Source organism: Hibiscus syriacus, unplaced genomic scaffold (assembly GCF_006381635.1).
Source record: "Hibiscus syriacus cultivar Baekdansim isolate YM2019G1 unplaced genomic scaffold, ASM638163v2 tig00112344_pilon, whole genome shotgun sequence".
Classification (NCBI taxonomy): Eukaryota; Viridiplantae; Streptophyta; class Magnoliopsida; order Malvales; family Malvaceae; genus Hibiscus; species Hibiscus syriacus.
The window spans coordinates 366291-376391 of NW_024063307.1; the positions used below are offsets into that span (position 1 = coordinate 366291).

A 10101-nucleotide genomic window follows, 5' to 3' on the forward strand; every position below is an offset into this window, starting at 1 on the left:
TTTCATTAATACAGAAATCGATGATGAATCATGGACGGACGTATGATTTTATCTCATGATGTAAACTTTGAAAATTATATTAGAAATTTAAGGAGTGTGAAATTAGATCTTCAAATCCTTTACCTTATGAAGGAAGGATGGTCAGAGAAGATATAAACGGATGGAATGTGGGCTATCTTGGGCCAATCTTCGCCTCTCTCCTTCATACACCGCCTTTCCAGATGCGGGCATCCTTCGATTCACAGCGATTGCAGTGCCGTGAGATTCCCTACACCTTGGGGCAATGACATCAAACTAGAGCAATTGCAAATCTCCAATGTTGAAAGCAAGGCAAGGTGTTGGATACTCTCTGGCAATGAGGTTAACTTCGGCAAGGTGTTTCATTATTATATATTTTTCAATTTTTTTAATAATAAAACAGTTTTTTTTTTTGTTAAAAACAACTCTCCCTTCCCTGTTCTCCTTTCCTGCAAAGGACCAAAGGTTGAATATCACGACCGATTGACAAGATCGACCAAACAAAAAAATAGTCGATTATCATGGTTAAATGGATTTTTAGAGATTCAAAATCTTAAAATGAAATCTTTTATTTATACAATTTCTAAGTGTTCTCGGTTGCGAAAGTATAGGAGTTTTGGTCGTAAGTGGTTGGTCGGTCACACGTCGTTGGGTATTCGGCTAATTGACCGTGTTGGTGGCTGTTAGCAATGACAAATGGAATAAAATTAAGATTTTAAAAGTTTTAGGTTTTTTTTAAGATTTTAAAAAATATTTTTTATTTTTTATTTAAATAAAAATTCTCAAAATTACTAAATTGTGACATTGTCATTTAACGGAAATTTTTAACGGTAGTTAACACTCAGACACTTAAAAAATGTAATGTTAGAAATATTATACAATTATTTTTAATAAAAAATTTAAACATCAAATCATATTTTAAAACATAATTTCAACACTTATTTTTATATTAAACCTTAAAAAAATATAATCTACTTGTGGACATATAAACGTGTAAAGCGCACTCAAGAAAACGCACGTAAACTACACCCATGACCATTAAAGGGATTTCATTTTTATCAGTGATATTTTTTATTAATTAAATCATGTAATTATTTAAACGATGCCAATCAAATCAATTATAGTTAACATTCGACGGAAGATGATAGTTAATTTTTTGGATATTTATATATTTAATCCTCATTATTAACATTTGATCCTCATTATTTAATTAAATATGTAAATAATAAGGGTCAAATATATAAATATACAATTTTTAATAGCCAAGTCAGCTCTATCGTCAAATGTTAAGCAACGATGGATGCAAAGTATGCCTAGAATGAACACGTGCCTACATTGGAATATGAATTTTTTTATATTAATTGTAAATTTTACGATTGATGCTTCTCTGAAATTTTATTTGTACACCTCATTCGAAAAATCTCAATATTAATATATACGTGTCCATCCTAAAAAATATTTCTGAATCCGACTAATTAACGTTTAAATAGTTAAATAGTCACATTGACAAAGAAAAAATTACGTGCGACGGTGACACATCGATTATCATTAACGTTGATGACAGATAACAACAGTGATTGAAATGAAGGTGAGTTAAAATTCAATGACTCCAATGCAAGTTTTAAAAGATTATTAACGCAAACTACACAAAAGTTTTAGGACCATTACTATAATTTACCCTAAATATTATTAAATTTTATTACATTTACAAAATAATTGCACTAATTATCAGTAGTGAATATTCACAATAAAAGAAAAGGGGAACAGACAAACAAAACGACGAATGTAATAATGATTTATACAAAACTAGTCTAAGATTATTATAAAAAGAACACAGAGGAGAGGACTACAATTTCTGACCACTCTTCTTGGCAAAGAAGGAATCAATTGGCAGATGCTTGACTTCTGGAGATGACTTATGCTTCTTACGCCTATTTTGGCTCCCAACATATTCCTTTTGCATAACTCTACATGTATAACAAGTAGGATGAAATAACCATTAGCAATTAACCAAAGGGAATATGCCCAAGCACGATAAGGACCACGCGTTACGTGTTCCGTTGAGAGATTTTGAATAACATAACCGTGGAACGAAAAAGCTCAACCCTCCACGGCGTGAAAATTAGATAATGTCATCCGCTCTGAATGCAGTTTGCTTTATATTAAACGTATCGATGTGGTTTTAAGTGAAGAGAAAAAGAGAATTTGGTCACATTCTGCAATGATGCTTGCTGATTTAAATCATCAAATAAGAGGTATTTACCATAATACCGCTTTAAAATTTGCAGTACCTTTGCCTTGGGATCAATGCGCTCGAGCCCATACCAGATTCCTCCTTCTGAAGCCGCTCGGCAAGATGGAAATCGGAGTGCTCGTCTTTCTTCAATAAAACTTGAAGGTAATTCAGCCCCACACAATGAACACTTGTAGTCATCCACCCAAAATAACTTGCAGTCATCCTCATTTCCGGAGGCACTAGGTTCTTTGTTTGATCCGTCAGGGTTGCTGTCCTCCAACTCCCCCTGGACAGAAGAATCTCTTTCTGACACGTGTGATAATTCTGTTTTAGGAGATTCTGTGGTACGCTCTTTCACATCATTATTCTTCACCTAGGGAAATAGATAAATGCACATTAGACAACCAACACTTAGATTAAGTATTGTGAATACTTGAAGATATAGTGTAGTTAAATAATCGGTACATAAAACTTCAACAAGTACCGTGGATGCAGTTTTGTGGCTAAAAAGTTCACCAATTCTGTCCATTTCACAAGGATTTTCGTAGGAAATGCAATTGCCGTCATCTATATATGATAAACGATTTCTCTCAAATGGAGCTCCAAACTCATAGTGACATGTCCTGCGGCTGTCAAGAGAAACGGTAGTTTCCTTTTCATTCAAGAAATGGAGATCACTCGAATCTGAACCAAAGGAGCCTTGATCATCCCCAGTTCTTTTAGGATCATCTCCGGATGTTAAAAACTTGGTGAGAGTTTTTTGTGTAGGGTCAACAGGTACACCTCCCTTATCTACATTGAAATGAGACACTCGCAGACCTAACAGCAAAGAACACAAATGCACCGTTATATTCTAAAGCCTAGAACACAAGGACAACAAAGACTTGTTCTGCCCATATTTTCTTTCCTGCTCCATAGCCATGAAATAGACAAAAGGCGACAAATTAAAGTTTACCTATCAGTCTCAAAGAAATAGGGAATTCAGCCTTTAACAAGTTTGAAGCATGTTTTAAGATGTCATCACTTGAACAAATATATTTCTGCAAAGTGACGGCCCTTGAACGAACCTGAAAATTGTAGTGCGTATCAGCCATGAATGAAAAAGGAAACGCCCTAACATGATATAAGGAAATAAAACCAATAATGGATAACAAGTCAATAAGTTTAAGTTGCCGAAAGATAAAGTATCTGAAACCAGCATTGGCCCATTTCAAATATATCATCAACCATTCCTTTACATTTTGCCCTTACTATTGAGCATAAAAAAAGGAAGGAGAAGGAGAAAAACAATACGGTATAATGGTTAATTATAGTACCTCAAAAGATGCAGTTTTTAATTTAAGAGTCAAAGTTCGTCCAGAAAGACCCTCTTTCAGCATGTCAGCTGACAGCATCTCTGCAATATCAGCTGCAATACGAACAGAACAAAACTAAATTGCTGAAATAATTGATTGGTTAATTTTGAAGACAATGCCATCTAAATTAGGAGACTTTTGCAAAACATCCCAAGACAGAGACCAGAGAGGTGCATTCTGTCATCCATCTTAACAATCTTATCAAAATGTTACGGCTAAAAAATTGATACCGGTACCTCCAATAAACTATTATTTTAATTTGCTAAGCTCAACAGTTCAAAATTAACGAAGTACTAAATACATGATTATGAAAGCCAAAACAGAAGAAACCAGCAATCTCTGGATTCAAAGAAGAAGAAAAAAAGAAGAGAATGTTTACCTAATTTCTGATAAAGCAATGCAGCATCCTCTGTTGCTGAAAATGTTCTCTCACTGCTGATACTTTTTCGAAACCTGGTCTCGGGAGTATCTGTCCCTCCAAGCCCCAATCCAACAGACAGAAAAAAATCTAAAATAATAAGGAAAAAGGGTCAGAATCCCATGAAAATCATCCCCATCACCCCTGTATGCATGAAATTATGTTTACTTAGATGGTCACTTTAGCATTATGGTTATTAATAATTTATAATTAATTCAAGAACTTAGAAACATCATGTTCACTTATATTTAGAATAATTATAACAGAACTCAACTCAGTAACCCCTAATGAAATTTACAGAATCGCATCAAATTAAGTATCAGAAAAGGTTGTAATTCTTATTTTCTATAATGAAATTATAAGGCACTCTTTTCCTCCTTCCGATGATTAAGAAGCTTCTATACAAGCTCCATTAATCAAGAAGGAGGTTTTTAATGAGGCCTTCAAATCTTATAAAAAAAAGTATCAGAAAAGGTGATGTAATATCTGCTATGACTGCCTAATGATTCAGAAAGCTCTAATTAAAACCTAACATATGTGCAGTTTCACACAATTTCCTATCATAATCACTCTTTTTTTCAAAACAGGAGAGACACCTTATTAGTATGCTAACCTGCTGAAGAACGAGAAAATAGCGCACACAGGAAACTGCCTTTCTGCAGCATCTCTTCACAACTGCCGATTCCAAAAACACCCTTTAAAATATTTTCTGTGACCTTGCCTATACCCCCAATCTGCAAATCCAGTTTTATCAGATAGACATCATTTACAAATCAGAAATAATAATTCTGAAACAAGGGTTCAAGATTGTCCAATCAATGAATACCTTTCGAATAAGAAGTGAGGATAAATGTCATAACAGCCATGCGGTCATTGGGTAAAATAAACTGTCCATTTGGCTTGTTAATATCTGAGCAAACCTGGGGAGTATACAATACAATCAGAATGGGCAAAAAAAAGGTGTAACAACTAGACGTAAAGATTGTGATGATAAATATGAAATGTCCTGCTAGATTGCTTTGCTTTTGATTATTTGACTAGAAAGAAGAAACTGTACATCGATAAACTAAATCCAAACAAGTCGACAGTAACAACAGAGTATTGTTGATCAACAAAAGAATTGTCCTATCTCTATCCAACATCACTAATGTCTTCAACAACTTGAAGAAACAATTTCCAATGGGAAATTTTAGAATTTTCTGCATGATATGCAATATCTCTATCCAACATCATTAATGACAATGTAACAATAGAAACAATTATTGTGTTGACAATTTGAAGATGCAACTTGCCAACAGCAACTGTATGCCAATAACAGATGATAGAACCTTAGCAAGTAAGCGATTTGGAGCCACTCCTGCGCTACATGTCAGGCCAGTCTCTTCATGTACTCTAGATCTGAGTTCTTCAGCAATCTAAACAGATAGAAGGACGGGATCAGTTAAAAAGCCAGTCATTTAAGCAGTCAGAATAACTGATTGATAGTTCAAACTTACCTCTCCACCAGTAATACCTCTTTCTTTGCAAACCTTAGTAATATCAAGGTAAGCTTCATCCAAACTGGCAGCCATGAAATTAGGATCATAGTTCCAAAAAACTAGCATAGAGAAACATGTGCAATATAAAAGATCAGCAAACCACAAGACCAAAATGCATCAAGATCTCTGTTTTAAAATCAAAATATCAAACCTTCTCTAGTTAAACCACTGTAATAAGTATATTTCTTGAAATCTGTGGGAACAAATATCAAATCCGGGCATAATTTACGCGCAATGAATCCTGGCATAGCAGCACGAACACCAAATTTACGAGCCTACGGTGTGAATGAAACTTAGTAAGAGTAATTTTACCAGCAACAGAACAGATTTTAACAAGTTGATCGTGTAAAGCGATTTAGACCTCATAGTTAGCAGTGGAAAGCATAGACATACTACCAACAGCCATTGGTTTACCCTTCAATGAAGGATTGCTCAAAGTTTCAACAGCTGCATAAAATGCATCCATATCTACATGTAGCCAAATCCTAGAAAGCTCACGTGTAGCTTCAAGCTCTAATATTCTCTTCTCCGCAACCTAAGAAAACATCAAATCATTTATCTACCTAAACATGATTTCCAAATTTTACATTTTGTATAAATCGGTTTCACAATTTGTAGCTTAAAAGAACCTTTTGATAATGAGATAAATCTGCGGCGGAGAGCTTTGCGGCACGAGCTCGCATATGCTCAATTTTTCGCTGAATGAAGGCCTCTTTTCGCTCCTCATTTTCGAAGTATTTCGATCCTTTGCTCATCTCATAAACTACTCTTTGGACTTTCTCTTTATCAACTCCTTCCATTCCTAAATTTGAAAATCAACTAACAGTTATCAGATCTTCAAATTTATCCGTCAATGAAATAAAAATTCGAGGTGAGTTAACAAATTAAATGACAGGTTGGCACTGAATAATACGTAGAAATCGAACAAGAGATAAAGCGAGGAGCGATTTAATGATGGATCGGAATTTAAGAAAAGAGAAGATGTTATTCAATTACCTGCTTTGGCGTTAGTGTAAACAGTGTGATAAGACTGCCATGGCGGCTGGTTACCGCTCGAACTTTCGCTATCTTCCATAGCTTGCTGGAGAAGGGAGAGAGGTCTCGGAGGGAAGAGCCACTAGGGAAATAGGGCGCCAAAAAAATGTGTAAAAATGGGAGGAATTAAAAAGTGGAGAGGTATTTTAGAATACCTCTTATTTTATTTGTTTAATCTTCTTCTCTCTCTTCTTCTCTCTCTCACCAGCCTTCGAACCACGGACATGTGGTATGTGTGCTCTGATCGAGGCACACCATAGCCAACAAGCCGGTACAAGGGCCAGTGCCTATTTTAGCTTCTTAATTATATTAATAGGATTTTATATCCTGGTTTTATTTTAGGAAGTTTAACTGTTTTATTTTGGCTTAAATATAAAATAAATGTTTAAATTATAATTTTTTTTATAAATTGGTGTTTAAATTATCTTTTGAATCAGATGCCTAATATTACAATATTATTATTTTAGGTGCCTCAATTTTTACGTCCGTTAAATAAATGTGACACGTGTCATAATCTAGTCATTTTAAAATTTTATTTAAAGAAGAAACTTAAAATTATTTTATTCTCGAACAAAGTCCTATTTTTTGTAAAATATCAAAAAACCCAAATTCTTAAAATTTTTCTTATTCTAATCTCATTAACTCCAATCGTCGATTATCTTCGACTACCCATTCGCTGGCGATCGACCACCCACTGACCGATTACAACCCTTATTATCATCTCAAAACCAAAATTTTCTAAATCCATACATCTTAATTTATAACCCCTAAAATCTAAAATACTCAATCCCTTAAATTCTTTTGATCGATCGTAATAATCATCCGTGTAGCTGACTCTGGAAACCAGCCATTTGTTCGATTGTTTAATAGATCATTCGGCGTTTGGGCATTTGGCCATGGCAAAGCCATGGGAACAGGGGACGGAAAGGGGTGAGAAATGAGTTGGGAAAACTAGAAAGGTGCTTTTTTTTTAAAAAAAAATTAAGATTTATTTTTAAAAATTTAAGATTATGACACGCGTCATTTAACGGGGTTTTATAATAACGGTTACGACTGAGACACTTAAAATGATAACGTTTGTAATATTAGACACCTAGATGATTCAAAAAATAATTTGACAACCAATTCGTGAAAAACTATATAGTTTGGACACTTACTTTATATTTAAGCCTTTTATTATGAATGTTTAACTTTATGTTATTTATGATGGTTTGGTACATGTGTAGAGATTGAGTGTTAAGAGAGTTGCAATAAAAACAGATGATATGGAAATAATTTGTATCATCAACGATGAATTATCATATTCGGTAAGAGATTTAATATATCTGATTAAAACATTGAATAACATCCTTAAAAGTATCAATCAAATGCATTTTTAATAGTCTTAAGGTGATTATAAGATAATATCTATTTATAATTTTTATGTAAATATATTTGCTTAAACCGATAACCTCAAAAGAGAGTATCGATCTCTTTATCACTAAGGTCGTTTGTTGGTCTTTCACCAAATCATATTGTTGGTCTTGTATAACTTAGAGCTGCAAATAGTTTATAAGTTTTACTATGTTAAGTATGATTAAAAATAATAATTGTGATGTGTGTAAATTATAAATGCAGTACTTATGGTAAAATTTGATTAAGTTCTAAGTATGATCTAATCAATGCTGGTTAAAAATGATAAAATTAAGAAACATAAATTAAGTCTACAAGGTATACAAAGACAGGGATGTAAACGAATCGAACATTCGGTTAATTGTTTGTGAATTATTCAAAGGAAATTTTGTTTATGCTTGTTTATTTATTATTAAACGAACGAATATGAATCATATTTTATTTTATTTAATTAAATAAACAAACACAAACAAAGGGTTCGCTTGTTCATTTTTGTTCAGTAATCTGTTTGTTTATGTTCGCTTAAATTCATTCATATATGTATTTCCAACCCAACAACTCACTATTCATTTCATGTCACGATAGGCTAAAAAAACACACTAAATCATTTAAATTTATATACGTTTATGTTTATTTATGTCCGTTTGTATTTGTTTATCAATTTAACGAACAAATACGAACAAACTGCATTCTTTAACGAACAGACACGAATAATAAATTCTATTTGTTTAAATGTTCGTGTTCATTCATTTGTTCTGTTAAAATTAAATGAACGAACATGAACATACCTCCGCTTGTGTTTGTTCGATTTATTTGCAGGCGTACGCATAGCACATATATTAATAATAGAGTTTAACAGGTTTAACGTATACTATTTAATAAGACCAAAATTTTAAGAATTTATGAATTAAAAAAAAGATGTGCAAAAAAGAAAGGTATTTGAAAATACCTCTTATTTTATAAGGTACTAATCATATAGTTTACCCTTTGAAATGCGAATACTGGCTCTCGAACCTTGGACTTAGCACAAGAGCACGACAAACCAGCAAGCCGCTTCAAGAGCCGGTGAAAGAAGCCGGCTTCGTCAAATACTTGTTCGCAAGTTCATTTTTTATTTCTTTCAAAATTTACCATAAAATGAATAATATGCTTTATGAATGTTATGGTAAAATAAATCTTTTAAATTTCATGATTTTATATTTTTTTACCTGCCACTTGTAATTAAAGCTTAATAACCATTAAACTCTAGGGTAAAGTACACAAATGGTCCCCCAATTGTAGGGTGTTGCATTGGTGATCCCTCAAGTACCAAAAGTTACAAAATAGTCTCGTAACTATAGGATATTGCTTTTTCGAGTCACTCAACTATTAAAAGTTACAAAATAGTCACCCAACTATTCGTTATGTTCCAAATTTGTCCTTTTTCATTAAAAATTGATGATAGTCTAAGCTGGATGTTAATATGATGTCCGATATATGATAAAATATGATCACATAATCTCAAACGACTATCATATCTCAACCAGTAAATTAACTTCCAGCACAAACTATCGCCATTTTTTAATGAAAAATGACGAGTTAATGACATAATGAATAATCAAGTGACCATTTTATAACTTTTAATAGTCGATGTACTCAACAAAATAACATCATATAGTCGGAGGACCATTTTGTAATTGTAACACCCCGAATCCCGGGTTAGAAGTATTGGGCTAACCCAAGATGGGCCTTGGTTTAATTCCTTAGCTTGTAAGAAGCCTTAACCCAAATTAAAGAGGATTTGAGCTTGAGGTTTTTAATCTGCAGACATAATTGGAGGGACCAAGGAACAATTATTCCCTTGTTCAAAAGTAAATTTGAAATCCTTTAATTGAATCTAATTTCACATTGTTTTCCCTTCCTCATTTTCTCAACTCTCCCTTATCATTTTATTTTTCCAAGGCTTTACCTTCTTTCTTAGAAAACTTGAGTAGATGTGGAAGCTTTAGTTTATCTCCAATTTATCCCTTTAAACCAAGGTAAAAATCACATTCTACTCTTCCTAAGGTTTATTTCAAGCCCACTCTTGCAAGGTTTGGTGATGGATGCCAAAAATGGATTTTTAAGGGG

General features: G+C 33.3%; 1 pseudogene; it reads right to left on the reverse strand.

The window, feature by feature from the left end:
- Positions 1-1767: 1767 nt before the first annotated feature.
- Positions 1768-6872, reverse strand: LOC120178156 (annotated as a pseudogene).
- Between the last annotated feature and the right edge of the window lie 3229 nt (positions 6873-10101).